Raw genomic sequence first — 16,054 nt, forward strand, 5'->3', positions numbered from 1 at the left:
GACCCTGGGTATTGCTGTCCTGCCGAATGTTATCTTTGCAGCAATCTAATCTGGTTGCCTAGTTTATGGGGCCACCACGATTGCATGTGAACTTATTTACTTGTTTACTTATTTACTCACTTACTTATTTACTTACTTATTTATTGGTGAAAAAAGGTTTTGTACCCATCATGCCATCCAGTTCCATTTTATTTCTGAGTGCCGGGGGGGGGGGGAATAAGAGACACAGTGGGATGGGGGCACCCCCCAGTGTGACTTCTCCCTTTGCCAGGCATAGAAGCTTGGGATGGGATGAGGCAGCATCCCTGTTGCTGGACAATGGCTTGAGAGGTGCAGAGAAGGGGGCTGGAGCAAGTGCTCAGAGAGGCAGCCATCAAGAAGTGCAACAGGCATTTCTTGGGCACTTTCCTGGGTGGGTCTGGGATGCCCTCTCTATGGTTTCAGTTGCAGAAACAGCATGAAGCCACGGTTATAGCAGTATTTGCATTTGGACACAACGCTGCCACCTTCAAACTTCAGATTACAGCAGCAAAACTCACTACAAACTAAAGGTTCAAGCTGGAGTTTGGCGAGGGAAACTCTAGGTCTCTTTGGGGCGTGAAACCACGGTTTCACACATTTGGACACACACCGTTTCTAACCTCTGCCCCATTCAACTCCGGTTTGGCATCAACATGCAAATGTGGCCTCTTTGTCCCTCATCACAACTTAGATCCAAACTGTATTTGATGTTGAGAGATCTGTGATAAGAGCTCTTGTGGTTTTAAAAAAATAAATAGCAGTTGTGGGTCCTTGATTCAAATTTGGACCTGGGAGAAAGGAAGTGTAAACCCTTTCCCTCCTATCCATTTTCCTAATGCAATTCTCTGGCCGACCTCCCAACCACCCACTGCTGTGGTGGAAAAACTTACAAGTATCTGTATGAAGACTTCTTTTTTTCTTTCGGAGAAGACTGAGAAAAAGAAAATAAATCAGGTTTTGAAAGGGCTTGCATGTGGGTGTCTACACTGATATTTCTGTCATATAGATTGTATTTGATGTGCTTTAAAAGCCAGCTGCTCTTCTTTACTTTGCAATTCCATCACTAGCAAAGGACCCTACAGTGATTCTCTTGGTAATGTTTTGCCTTTTGCTATGAGATCCTTTACTTCTATAATAAGGTTTGGAAATGAGGCGAAATTCCAAATCACAACAGCAAGACAAATAACATTCTGTATTGTTTCCTTAATCTTCAGGACCACGGTGTCTGTGTCGGCTGCAGTACAGAGCAAAACTGAGAGAAACATAAGAATGGGATGCAGAGAATTCACTACCGTGCTAATCCCCATGTATTTTTTAAAATGCCTTTTTCTAAATGTTCATGATGCATAGCACAAATGCGTGCAGAAATAAGTGGGTGAGTATTGATAGACTGGCTTTTAAAAAAAAAAATAATGCTGTGTATGTTGGCAGGATAGAACTCTGCCCTCAAGTTTATAGCTACCTGTCAGTTCTAATAGCTTCTTTTTTCAGAGAAATGGTGTACATATGACTGGGATGTCCTGCAGGGGGCCTAGTAGCTAGCTGTCTCAGAGATGGGCTGGGAAGCGGCTTATGTGTGACCTGAATAACAGTGTCTCGCATCTTGCCTGCCTGCTTTCCATGCAGCCCGCATAAGCAAGAGGCACCTAGCAGCCCTGCTGATATGGCTGTTGTATAGCACTTATTGCTTCAACACATTTAGACATAGTACCTCTGTAATTTGTCTCGACATGATATCATCTTTTGTCTCAGCAAACTGACCCTTTTATCTGTCTTAGTTCTGCTTTCTTTTGCTCTCCCAGATCCATGCCTGCATTGACAGGGGGCAGTGGCACTGAATGGGGGCAGGGGAATAAAATGGTACACCAGAGGGGGGGGGGGAATAGAAATCATGTTAACTGTTTTCTGTTGGTGGCATGTGTGATTGCTTTTCTTCTCTCTCTTTTTTAGAGCGTGGCTGTTCACAGCTCTCTTTAGGCATCTGCAGTAGTCTGGGGAATTAAGAAGAGAAATGCATGTGACCTCAGATGGCATTTTGGTTAATGTGACACCAGGATAAAAATGTTACCCCCACATGGTTCTTTCCTTAACATGATCACTTTGGGAGAATAGCAGATAATGAGTGTATATATATATATTGAGTAATACTTCGGGCTCTTGTGACTTATTTTGAGCCTTCCAGAACAGAAGATCAACTGATGCTGTAGCACCAATGTTACATGGAAATAATGTAAAAATGGGTGGGGTGTTGTTGTCATTATCTCCTGAGGCTTAGACATGGAGAGTTGGGTGATATACGGTCAGGTGTAGTACCTGTCACAACAGAACCAGGGGGAGCTCTCGGGCTGGCATCCCCACTGACACTGTGGAGCTGCTTCATGCAAAGCACCTTTGCAGCATTTAGTAGCCCAGAGTCACACTGCACATGTGTGTGGGGTGGGGGGAGTTGCCAATTTCTCATCTTCAGGAAGCACTATTTAAAACACAAAAATATGTTCCTGAGGGACGCTCAGAAACCTATGTTTGCATGTTAAATAGCATCCCTGCAGGAGGAGAGTGGCCGAAGTTGCCTCCTGTGTGCAACAGGAGTCTGGATTGCTCGACTACAACTAAAATATTGACATCCCACTTTCCAACGGAAGTTCTCAAAGCAGTTTACATAGAAAAATAATAAAGAAATAAGATGGTTCCCAGCCCACAAAGGGTGTGTGTGTGTGTGTGTGTGTGTGTGTGTGTGTGTGTGTGTCAGCAACAGCTGCTGGAGGGACGCTGTGCTGTGGTTGAAAAGAGCCAGTTGCTCTCCCCCTAATTAATATAAGACAATCACCACTTTAAAATGTGCCTCCACTCAGTTAGCAGGGGGCGAAACACTGCAGAACAGTGCCTCTGCACTTAGTGGGGATCTCAGCCTCTGATCCCACCCCATAATTTTCTTAAAAAAAAAAAAAACTTCCTCTGATATGGATTTATTTTTCTTTCACAAGTGTTTTCAAAATATATTAAGCCCTTTTTGTTGCCCCCCCCCCTTCGTTGTGGCCCACAAATAATAAGGATGTTGAGACTGGGGTCTGGGAGAACATTCTAGGAAGAAGAGATAGTAAAAATTTAGAATGGGATCACATGGCAGAAGGTTGTGGAAAATGGACCCTGTGAAAATAACTGGCTTCTCTGGTTTCACCCTGGAATTTAACTCCATTCCAGAGCTTGTACTGAAGGCACGTAATGCAGCCACCTGGCTGAAGCTAAGCAGGTCCTTGGTATATGGAAGAACTACAGGGGCTGAAGCGGCAAGGATCCAGCAGCTCTTCTTATGTGATGACCCTGGATCAGCTTCAGTTTGTGACTCCTGAGGAGATGGACAAGTTGCTTGGAATGGTGCAGCCTACCACCTGCCCTCTTGATCCTTGCCCAACATGGCTTATACTATCTGGCAGGGAGGCTGTTGTAGAGGGCCTGGTAGAAATAATAAATGGTTCTCTGAGGGAGGGCAGGATGCCTCCTTGCCTTACGGAGGCAATCATTAGACCACTTCTGAAGAAGCCTGACTTGGATTCCTCAGAATTAAGCAATTACAGGCCTGACTCCAACCTTCCATGGCTGGGGAAGCTGATTGAGAAGGTGGTGGCCTCTCAACTCCAGGTGGTCTTGGAGGAAACTGATTATAGACCCATTACAGACTGGTTTTCGGGCAGGCTATGGGGTGGAGACTGCCTTGGTCGGCCTGATGGATGATCTCCAGTTGGGAATTGATAGAAGAGGTGCACAGTCTGGGGGTGATTCTGGAACCAAACCTCTCCCTGGTGTCCCAGGTTGAGGCAGTGGTCAAAGGTGTTTTTTTATCAGCTTCAGCTGATACGCAGCTGCATCCATTTCTTGATAAGAATGACCTCAAAACAGTGGTACATCTGCTGGAAACATCTAGGCTGGATTACTGCAATGCGCTCTATGTGGGTCTGCCTTTGTACATAGTCCAGAAACTGCAGTTGGTTCAGAACGCAGCTGCATCCATTTCTTGAGAAGAATGACCTCAAAACAGTGGTACATCTGCTGGAAACATCTAGGCTGGATTACTGCAATGCACTCTGTGTGGGGCTGCCTTTGTACATAGTCCAGAAACTGCAGTTGGTTCAGAACTTGGTGGCAGCCAAGTTAGTCTCTGGGTCATCTAGGAGAGACTAACTTACTCCTGTCTTGAAGGAATTGCACTGGCTGCCGATATGTTTCTTGGCAAAATACAAGGTGCTGGTCATTACCTATAAAGTCCAAACAACTTAGGCCCTGGGTATTTAAGAGAACATCTTATTTGCCATGAGCCCACCACCTGCTAAGATCATCTGGAGAGGTTTGCCTGCAGCTGCCGCCAACCCATCTGGCAGCTACCCAAGAACGGGCCTTCTCCGTTGCAGCCCCTGGACCTTGAAATGCGTTCCCTGTTGAAATAAGAGCCTCCCCATCTCTGGCAACTTTAAAAAAGGCACTGAAGACACATTTATTCACTCAGGCTTTTAATTGGATTTATAGTTTTAAATAACTTTAATACTGGATTTTAGATGTTTTTAATCTTTTAAATGATTTTAATTGTTAATTGGTTTAATGTTTTAAATTACTGTAATTGTAAACTGCCCAGAGATGCAAGTTTTGGGTGGTATAGAAATATTTTAAATTAAAATAAATAAATAAATAAATTTTGATAAATTCTCAGGAGATCCAAATGCGGCAACTAAAACACCAAACTCTTGTGTCAACATGAATCCTGGCAACTCTGGAAAGGTTCTGATAACTTTAAGACATTTTTGTTGAAAAGCAGTATATACATCAATCACCTTTCTTTCTTTCTTTCTTTCTTTCTTTCTTTCTTTCTTTCTTTCTTTCTTTCTTTCTTTCTTTCTTTCTTTTAGTATTAATTTTATTGGCCCACATGTCGTGCAGCTTCATGTACCTGTAGGTGGTGACAATTTGCTGATGCAGATGTTTGTGATCTAAGTAACACTTCCAGAATGCATGAACACTGCTTTATATATTTGTGCTCTTGTGTAAAAGTGCAAGACAGCACTTTGCTAGGAGCCTGCATTCCTGTAGTGCTACTTAGATCAGAAACATGTTGCTGACAGTCAAACACATTTGCACTCTAAGTAGAGCTTCCAGAGTATGAGTGCATTCAGAGGCGCTCTTACCCCTGGACTTTGGGGCCAAAGTCCAGGGCCTCCACAGCCCCTGGGCCCCCCCCAATCCTCTTTAGTCTGTCCCGGTTGGTGTGGTCGCCAGGCTGAACATGATGATGCTTAATTGTGGGGGGAGGCTCCAAAGGCCTTTAGGTCCAGGCTCCAACATTACCTAGGTGTACCTCTGAGTGCACTACTTGGCATTCTTTCACAAAAAGGCAGGACCACCAGCACTTCACTAGGAATCCGCAGCAGCATGGGCAGATTTGCACTGCCCACCTTAGGCTGAGCAACATGCAGGCAGATGATGATGATGATGACAGGTCATTGTGCAGCTTTAAAAGAGAAGAGGAGGAAATTGAAGGGTGGGTTCAGAGTACACTTACAAGAATCAACCTTCCATTTCTGTGTTAGAGAACGGTAGAGGGTTCAGCACTACTGCAGTCAATGCACATGCTCACCACATCTGTTATTAGTGGCTAATGTGAACTGGCTCTAATACTGAAGGAATTAGAGTATCTCTCAGGGCATTCTGAATTAGTGTTGTACCTGCTGGTGTAGTCGCAAATTCAGAAGAGCAGGTGCTCTCCATTACAGCCCCCATAGCCACCCCATCCCAACAGCCACACCCACCTCAATATTATTTATTTATTCGATTTCTATACCGCCCTTCCAAAAATGGCTCAGGGCGGTTTACACAGAGAAATAATAAATAAATAAGATGGATCCCTGTCCCCAAAGGGCTCACAATCTAAAAAGAAACATAAGATAGACATCAGAAACAGTCACTGGAGGTGCTGTGCTGGGGGTGGAGAGGGCCAGTTACTCTCCCCCTGCTAAATAAAGAAAATCACCATGTTAAAAGGTGCCTCTTTGCCAAGTTAGCAGCCCCTTAGCCACACTCACCTTAACAGCCACAACACATACACCCCTTAGATAGATGCAATAATTTGGAACTCAAGGATAGTTTCTGAATCCTACAGCTTGGACCGCATGTGGTTATAGATCCAGAAGAGCAGTCTGGATTGTCAACTAAAAGGGTGCAGGACACTCCTAGTAGCAGAAGATAGGAAGAATGGTAATAAAATAAACTGTAGTACAGTATTCAGTTATGTACCACACTGTTGGGATAGCAAGAGCAGCATATTATTTCCATTTAGGAACCAAAGGTTTTTGCATCCCGGCTGAGACCCTGCAGGGAAAAAAGTTATGGGGCTGCATCCCTGTCCATCCCTGCAGCACAACACCACTGGTTGTACCACAGATCAGTGACAATTTGTTCCAGCTGCAAAGCAATAGCAGATGAAGTTACTAGGCATGGAAAGCACTACTTCAGAAGAAGTGGGAGAATCACATGACTGAAGATGTCCCTGACGGAAGGCTAGAACTTTTCTCCCTGACAGCTAGTTCTTTATGTGCAGGAAGTTTTAAAAATTCCAACATGCTTTCCTTGCATCTGCAGTCTGTACTGATGTACTGCCAGTTTTATAACTTCATGTGCTGTTTGTATGAACTAGGCCTGACCTATTCATGATACGCACCTGCTTTCCCCCCTTTATTTATGTCTGTTGCTAGATATCTGCAGTTGAGGAACAGAGTTCTAATGTCACTTGGTATCACTTCAAGCATAGTACTTGCCCATAGAAAGGGAAGGACTCTAGAAGGACACAGATGAGAAAATTCACAAGTTTATCTAACAGAAGAATGATATATCAGGTATTTACATCACATTCATGTTGTACATTTCTGAGCACAGTGCAGATTATATGGGCTTCACAGGAATTTGCTCAGAACTGTTTCAATTTTTTGTTTCCTAGTTAAAAATCGTAGATTGCTAATAGAATTAAAAAACTAAAAATTACTCTTGAAAAATTAAAATTAACAAATCTCCAAGGCCAGATGACATCCACACAAGAGTTCTGAAGGAACTCAAATGGGAAATTGCTGATATCCTAGCAAAAATATGTAACTTGTCCCTACAATCAGGCTCGGCACCAGAGGACTGGAAAGTAGCTAATATAACTCTGATTTTCAAAAGAGGGATCTGGGGGGATCCAGGAAAATACAGGCCAGTTAGCTTAACTTTGGTGCCGGGTAAATTGAGGGAAAACATTCTTCAGGAAAAAATTGTTAAACATATAGAAGAACATGCCTTGCTGAAGGACAAGCAGCATAGCTTCTGCAAGGGCAAGTCCTGCCTCACTAACCTTTTGGAGTTCTTCGAGAGTGTCAACAGGCATGTTGATAAAGGTAATCCAGTTGACATAGTATACTTGGACTTCCAAAAAGCTTTTGACAAAGTTCTCTGCCAAAGGCTCTTGAGTAAACCTAGCAGTCCAGAAGAGTTAAGGGTTCATGTGTGGATTGGTAACTGGTGGAAGGAGAGGAAATAGAGGATAGGAATAAATGGACAGTTTTCACAATGGAGGGAAGTAAGAAGTAGGGTTCCCCAAGGATCTGTAATTTAATTTGTTAATTTGTTCTTTAATTTGTTCATAAATGATCTAGAAGTTGGGGTAAGCAGCGGAGTGGCCAAATTTGCAGATGACACTAAACTATTTAAGGTGGTGAAATCCAAAGCCATTTTTGGAAGGACAGTATATAAATCAAATCCAATCAATCAATCAATCAATCAAACAGATTGTGAGGCATTCCAAAAGGATATCTCCAAACTGGGTGAATGGGTGACAAAATGGCAACTGCGGTTCAATTTAAGCAAATGTAAAATGATGCATATTGGAGCAAAAAACCCCAACTTCACATATACTGATGGGGTCTGCTGTCAGTGAGTGACCAGGAGAGAGATCTTGGGGTCATGGACAGCTCATTGGACAGCTCTTTGAAAGTGTCGACTCAGTGCACAGCAGCTGTGAAAAAGGCTAATACCGTGCTAAGGATCATTAGGCAGGGTATTGAAAATAAAAATGCTAATATTATAATGCCCATATACAAATCTATGGTGGAGCCATATTTAGAGTATTGCATGCAGTTCTGGTCACTGTATCTTGAGAAGGACATTGTAGATCTGGAAAAGGTGCAGAAGAGGGCAACCAAGAAGATCAGGGGCCTGGAGCACCTTCCTTATGAGACAAGGTTACAGAATCTGGGGCTTTTAGTTTGGAAAAGAGACGACTATGGGGATACATGATTGAGGTGTATAAATTATGCATGGAGTAGAGAAAGTGGGCAGAGATAATTTTTTCTCTTTCATAACACTAGAACCAGGGGTCATCCCATGAAACTGAAGGCTAGGAATTTTAGGACCGACAAAAGGAAGTACTTTTTCACACAGCACATAATTAATCTATGGAATTATCTGCCATGGGAAGTGGTAATGGCCACTATCTTGGATGGCTTTAAAAGGAGCTTAGACAAATTCACGGAGGACAGGTCTATGAAAGGCTACTAGTCTGGTGCTATAGGCCACCTCCAGCCTCAGAGCAAGATGCCTCTAAATGCCGATTGCTGGGGAGCAACAGCAAGAGAGAGGGCATCTCCTCACCTCTTGCCTGTGGGTTCCCCAGAGGCGTCTGATGGGCCACTGTGTGAAACAGGATGCTATACTGGATGGGCCTTGGGCCTGATTTGGCCGTGTGATCTTAATTTAAAGCTGGCAGTGGGATACTGTGTGGTAAAATTTTCCTTTTAACAGAAGGTGGTTGTCGAAAGGTTGTCGAGTGGTTGTTGAAAGGCTTACAAGGGCATTCCTTTATATACTTTCTTCTGAATACTGTTCAAATTTCTAACAAAAGGGAAATAACATATTTATGATAATGAAGCACAAACAAATATTTGAACATTCAAGGAGGTTCACTGATATGAACAAAAGACCTATAAACAATCTGCCATGCCAAAAATACTCATGAGGGAGAATCAGCATAGGATCTGTAATGTTTTGTTTTCATATTTGTTTGTGTTTTGTTGTTTCTTTTTCTACATCTCATGTTAGGTAGCCGTTACAGGCCCATTTTCTAACCTGAGAATTAATGTCCAGCCGTAAAATCTTTGCTCTGGGCTGAATTATTACAGATAAATGTGACTGTCAGAGTCTATGGCTGAATTACTTTATGCAACTTGAATAAAGTCAGTTTGGTCAATTGAGAGGAATATAACTTGTCTAATAAAGTTATAGATTCAGAGAAATGTCAGGATGAGAGCAACATTTTAGTATGACTTAATTTTATTGCACTGTCACTCTGTGATCAGTCAGGAACATGGGGGGAAACACAAAAATATTTAGGCTTCAGTGAAGCTCTCTGGTGGCCAGTGCAACAAAGTTTTTGCCATTTCTTCAGTCCAAGTTCTTAGAAATACAAAAGCTAAGCACCCCCTGCCAATACCCACCTATGTATGTATAAACACATAACTAAATTTTAAATTCTACAATGTTGTGGGGATTTCCGAGGTTCCAGGAAAGAAAATTACCCCAAGGTAAAATTTCAGATTTGCAAAATTTTTCAAAAGGAAATTGGAAGTGAGGAATAGTAAACTGTTGTGGGTGAGTGGGGGTGGAAAATGGAGCAAATTAGGGAAGTGCCCAAACATTCAAAGCACAGTTTGAACACTTTTATGGAAATTAGAAAGGTAACTTTAAAGAAAAGGAGAATATGTGCTTACCTGCTCTCTGCTGCCCCTTCCAACTTCCTGCTGGGGTGATGCACATCCCAAAAAGCCCTGTGTGCCATCAGCATGCACATGAAATCTGTGCTGAGAGTGGGCCCATTGGGACATGCTTCATAGACATCCCAATGTCCTCCTGGCATGTCCCTTTATCACTGGGGAGGTTCTTATTCTGAATGGCCCATATACATGTGCTCCAAATACTTGTTTAAGCAAGTATCTGGAGTGCTTGTATAGGGGCTATCCATAAATTTATTTGTTTGTTTGTTTGATTTCTATACCACGCTTCCAAAAATGGCTCAGGGCGGTTTACACAGAGAAATAATAAATAAATAAGATGGATCCCTGTCCCCAAAGGGCTCAAAATCTAAAAAGAAACATAAGATAGACACCAGCAACAGTCACTGGAGGTACTGTGCTGGGGTGGAGAGGGCCAGTTAGTCTCCCCCTGCAAAATAAAGAGAATCACCACCTTAAAAGGTACCTCTTTGCCAAGTTGGCAGGGGTAAATAAATAGTGGCCAGACAGGTGCACTCTTGATATGTCCCCTTCATAATCATGTGGTGAGGGCTGTATTGAAGGGTTCTAGCCAAGCTTTCTCTGTTTTCCTATGTGAAAGAATTTGGGTTTTTTTAATATAGAGGAGCATTCAGCCATGTATGTCTATACCTGTAGTGCACAGGGATGTGGGGAAACCATATGAAAAAAATTCTCTGTAGTTTCTCCTTGGGAGAAGCCCTAAATGTCCTCTAGATATGTTTCTCTTTGGAGGTACCCTTAACTTATCCTTTCAATTTTACTTTGGAGAAATTTTATTTCTGACTCTAATGTGGAATAGTAGGCCCAACACCTCAGAGAACTAAGTAATCTCTCTCTCTCTCTCTCTCTCTCTTTCTCTCTCTCTCTCTCTCTCTCTCATCTATGGGGTTTCCAGGCTCTGACAAGACTGAGACTATATTCTGAAAAGGAACTATATTCTTTTTTATTGCTTGTACTAGACCTAGATTTAGGCACATAATAAATAACAATAATAATAATAGTTGAGTAATTCTCAGGACTGGTTTCCATGGTAAGTTTATCACAACAGCCTCCACATGTCACCTTACCCCCTCCGGTGACATAATGTGTAATACCCTCCACATGATTCTTCTGCCTGGCTTGTTCCATCCATAGAAGCACAGCCTGTTCCTGGAAACTCTCCACATGAGGTGTAAGAATAATGTTGTGAGCAGTTGTGTGTTATAAGGGCAGTGAAGGAAGGCAGCACATGGAGGCTGTTTCAAGAATAACAACAGACCAGCAAAGATACAATACTGTCGCCATGCCATTCAAAGTGGCTAGTGTATTAATTCTCCCTCAAAGCCTCAGTCTCTCAGGAGGACACATGTACCCCAAAATCACTGCTCTAGGATGGGATGGGTGTTCCCTCATCCCCAACTTTCTACCATACCCTTTCTAAAATTATTTGTATTCTTAATGTTGTAGCAGTTTTCTGTGGTGGGCCCAGAATATCCTGCCTCCTTCCCTCTCATCTCACTCCACTGCACCCAATCTCAGTATAAGACCATCGGATTTAAAGGCTAGCTGTGGCCATTGTATCACACTCTGACCATCAGGATAACCAAAGCTATAGAAATCTACCCATAACACTGAGCCTCTCCACATCTCCTGTCAAATCCCTTCCTGCCTAGGATGAATCCTATTTCACTTTTTCAGTTGTGGCTTGGTGAAGATAAGAGCTTTCCTTTTAACAAGGCTCAGGTTTTAATTCCCACCTCTCTGTTCCCTCTGCCAGTGTCACTCTGCCAACCTGGCTGTGGCATTATGCTAGGCTGGCTTTTTGCCACCCAGCGCTTGGCCTCAGTGATTGACAGAATGAGCAGCATGTGGCAGACAGCAGAGTCTGTTCGATGCACTGGTGTGACAAACAGAGAGATGCCCTTAGGGGGTAGCACAGCAGTACAGTGGTGGGGGGGTGGGGTGACCAAACCTGTTTTTTAAAATCAAATGTTCTTTTCTTCAAATCAGAGGCTAGAGAGAACCAGGAAAGAAAAAGATTTTCCACAGGAAATCCAAAACAACAAAGATCGCAAGCTTCTCGCTGTCTTGGTTGTTCTTCCTGTGGAATTAATCTTATTTGTACACACAAGTGTACACACAAGATTGCATACTTTGGGCTTACCTGTAAACCAAAATTCTCCACATAGTGTTCCCCAGACTAACAGTTCACACTGCCCTCTATTTTCTTTTCTGACTGAGGATACTTCAAAAGCCTTTAAAGGAAATATGTACTTGTGTGATTAAGTGTGTGTGTGTGTGTGTGTGTGTGTGTGTATAGGAACAATATCTCACCCTTTCTTCAAGTTGATCAGAGTGAGGTATAGGGGCCACCCCATTCTGTCTTTACAAGGAGTGGTAAGTGGTCACAATGAAAGAAACATCTACAGCCTTCAAATAGAACAAAGCTGGTAGGGAGCATTTGTGACCACCAAGACACCCAGGCACAATGATAAATTCCTGCCACTCTGAGAGAACAAGGATGGGTGTCCCTGTTTTCCAGAGGTCGCAAGGACTACTGATCAGGATCATTTCAGTTTGGCTAGGTTCAGTTTTGAGTGGTTCACTGGCAAAGCACCAACAGTGCAGGGTCTAGAAGACTGAATGAAGACAGAGCTAAGCAGCATCCTGGGACAAGGATATCTAAAATATCGTCTTCTCCCACATCATTCTGGAAGTTAATACCTTCCTTAGAGGCTGTTGCCCCCACCCTGGAATGTTACATAGGTGGCTACCAAAAAGAGGACCTTTATGTGATGGGACCCAAATAGAACTTCTTCCCCAAGCAAGTTCACCTCACACCTCCTTTGCTTTCCTTTAGTTAACAGACAAAGAGGCCATTCTCACGACGAACCCTTCCTGATTAGGACAGGGCTAGCCAAGGTAGGACTGGTCCCCTGAGGCCCTGGGATCACTCCCAATCCCACTGCTTCTCCCCTGGGTAGCCCTGATCCAGGTTTTCAAGTGAGGTAAGTGACAAGCACATGACTCCTGCCTCACTCTGGTTGTCTGGTTTGCTGCACTGCCATCAGCTGCTTCTGGCTGTCAGCAGCCATCTTTATGATGGAGCCAGAGGGGTGGAGTGGCCAGGCAGCGCAGAGCTTTCCCAATACACTGCACTGCTTGCATGGTGCATTGTGGGAAGCCTGGGGGCCCCGGCTTGCTCCCCACCGATTGTTGCTGGGCCGCTTGTGTGGGTGGTACAACCCTGATGGGCATCTTGTCATCTGGGGGAAGGCAAGTAGGCTCCTGCCTTCCCCCAGCCCACTCCCTTGTGGTGAACAACCTCAAAGTCTTTCCTGTTCTCTCCTTCCTTTGATGGCTTTTTATGATATGTGCAGTCCTTTTAAGTTTCAGTTATGTGCTATTGAATGTTTGAATCCTCCCCTACATATAAAAAGACCCAAGTAGTTCTAAGTAGAGATGTGGGTACAAAACATTTTGTGTCAGAAAATGGCACTTCTGGATGTTTTGTACACCTAACAAAAATGAAAAATAACAAAATGAAGATTTTTGTACCCGAATTGAAACAACCCCATTTTGTAAATGAAGTTTTGTATTTTGGGAAGACATTTGGACCTGTTTAGCGATCGCCAGAGTCTCCCTTTAGTTCTTCCCTGATCTCATTTTGAATTTCCTGCCCTTCAGGCCTGATTGGCAGGCAAAAGCACTGCAGGGCCGGATGCAGCAGGGAGTTCCTTCCTGAGTGGCTGGAACAAGGTCAGGAACTGGCTGGCCAGAGAGCTCCTTAGTGCATGCAGCAGTGCTGGAGGAGGGCACAATTGTACCAACCAAGGGTGGCACACTCGGTGGAAGGCGGGGTGAGGAGGCATCAGCGGGGGGTGGGCCCTGGCAGAGGAGGCTGGCGGGCAAAAATGGTGGGGAGGGAAGGAGGGAGCCCGGCACCAGAAAAGGTGCTGCCAGGGGCGGGGAAGGAAAGCTGCAGGAGCGGACAGGAGAATAGACTGGGGAAGGAGAAAAGAACAATGGGGAACGGACAGGGGTGGAAGGGAGGGGGGAAGCAGAGGTGAGATAGGCAGCAGTCAATTCGGTTTCGTATTCTGAGCAATTCGGCTCTGAAAACAAAAATTGGGGGTTTGGGGGGGCTTCATTTCGGGCCCTGGCCGAATGGGGTGGGGCTTGGATTTGGCCAAAAATGAAATGCAGAAATGCCGGAATGCACACCCCTAGTTCTAAGTGAACTAAGAATTTACTTTTTTCTTCATGCATTCATTCATTCACATTTCTGCTGGCAGTTGCTCCTGGCTGTTTATAGCAACATGAAACAAAACTGAAATTAAAACCTTAAAACAATTTAAAACCACAAGTCTAATTAAAAGGTGTGGGTGACTAAATATGTCTTTGGAGACTTTTTAAAAGTTGTCAGGGATGGGGAGGCTCTTATTTCAGCAGGAAACGCATTCTAGAGTCTTGGGGTAGCAACAAAGAAGGCCTGTCCCTGGGTAGCCACCAGACGAGCCGGTAGCAACTGCAGACAGATCTCTCTGGATGAACTCAATGGGTGATGGGGCTCATAGTGAAGAAGACATTTTAACATGGTAATCCTTATTTAGGGCTCCCTTCCATGTGCTATGAATTTGGCCTGTATCAGACAGTCAGCACATGGGTTACAAAAGAGTGTTACCTATACTTGCAGTGGCTGCTATCTTGAAGCAAGATACTAGATCAGGAAAAAACTAAAAATCTCCTCGGGTTCGTCTAGGCCCTCTCTCATGTGCTGTGTGTTTGGCTTGTATCTGACTGTCATGGGTTACAAAGAGGTGTCTTAATACAATTGAAGCAATGTGCTGGAAAATAGGGGACCCCAATAGGGGGAGAAACAACTCTTGGGGTCCCCAGGACCTATGTGCTGTGATGTAAGTTATTAGAGGTGGGGGACGGAGAGAGAGAGAGAGAGAGAGAGAGAGAGAGAGAGAGAGAGGTGTTTCAACAGCTTTCGTCCCCTTTGGGTTCATTGCTGATGGAGGGTAGGGTGCCTCCTTGTCTGAAGGAGGCAATGGTTAGATCACTTCTTAAGAAGTCCTCCCTGGACCCTTTAGCAATGGATAGTTATAGGCCAGTCTCCAATCTCCCTTGGTTGGGCATGGTGATTGAGACAGTGGTGGCCCACCAGCTCCAGGCAGTTTTGGAGGAAACGGATTATTTAGACCCATTTCAAACTGGCTTTAGAGCTGGCTATGGGGTTGAAACAGCCTTGGTTGGCCTGATGGATTACCTTTACCTGGGAATCGACAAAGGGAGTGTGACTCTTCTGGTTCTTTTGGATCTCTCAGTGGCGTTCAGTACCATCGACCATGGAATCCTTCTGGATCACCTGCAGGAGTTGGGGATAAGGGGCACTGCTTTGCAGTGGTTCTGCTCCTATCTCTTGGGTAGATTCCAGATGGTGGAGCTTGGTGAGAGTTGCTCCTCAAAACAGGAGCTGTTATATGGAGTCCCTCAAGGCTCCATTCTGTCACCAGTGCTTTTTAACATCTACATGAAACCGTTGGGTGAGGTCATCAGGAGATTTGGTACCGGGTGTTATCAGTATGCTGATGACACCCAAATCTACTTCTCCTTTTCCTCTTTCATTCCCTAAATGTCTGCCTATAGGCAGTAATGGGCTGGATGAGGGATAACAAATTGAAACTGAATCCAAGCAAGACGGAGGTGCTCATTGTAGGGTCTCAGAATTCGAGGGATGAGTTAGACCTTCCTGTGCTGGATGAGGTTGCATTCCCCCGGAAGGAGCAGGTGCACAGCTTGGGAGTACTCCTGAACTCAGGCCTCACCTTGGTTTCTCAGGTGGAAGCCATGGCCAGGAGTGCTTTCTATCAGCTTTCGCTGATTCAACAGCTGCTCCCATTCCTTGAAGAGGATGACCTCAAAACAGTGGTGCATCAGCTGGTAACCTCCAGGCTTGGCTATTGCAATGCGCCCTCTGTGGGGCTGCCTTTGTACGTAATTCAGGAACTTTAGTTAGTTCAAAATGTGGCAGCCAGACTGGTCTCTGGGATAACCTGGAGAGACCATAGCAAGTCTGTTTTGAAACAGCCGCACTAGCTGCCAATATGTTTCCGGGCAAAATACAAAGTGCTAGTTGCTACCTTTAAAGTCCTGAACAGCTTAGTTACCTTAGAGTTACTTTAGAAAGTGCCTTATTCTGCACAATCACCACTGCACGTTAAGGT

At 44.3% G+C, this 16,054-nt stretch overlaps 1 long non-coding RNA gene across 1 annotated transcript; it reads left to right on the plus strand.

Moving 5' to 3' along the window:
* The first annotated feature begins 1,030 nt into the window (after nt 1-1,030).
* Nucleotides 1,031-2,130, plus strand: LOC128326037 (uncharacterized). The gene is made up of 3 exons (XR_008307817.1): nt 1,031-1,114; nt 1,236-1,396; nt 1,972-2,130. It is a non-coding gene; the product is annotated as an uncharacterized LOC128326037 (long non-coding RNA).
* Nucleotides 2,131-16,054: the final 13,924 nt, after the last annotated feature.

The sequence above is a fragment of the Hemicordylus capensis genome, chromosome 1, assembly GCF_027244095.1.
Source record: "Hemicordylus capensis ecotype Gifberg chromosome 1, rHemCap1.1.pri, whole genome shotgun sequence".
Classification (NCBI taxonomy): Eukaryota; Metazoa; Chordata; class Lepidosauria; order Squamata; family Cordylidae; genus Hemicordylus; species Hemicordylus capensis.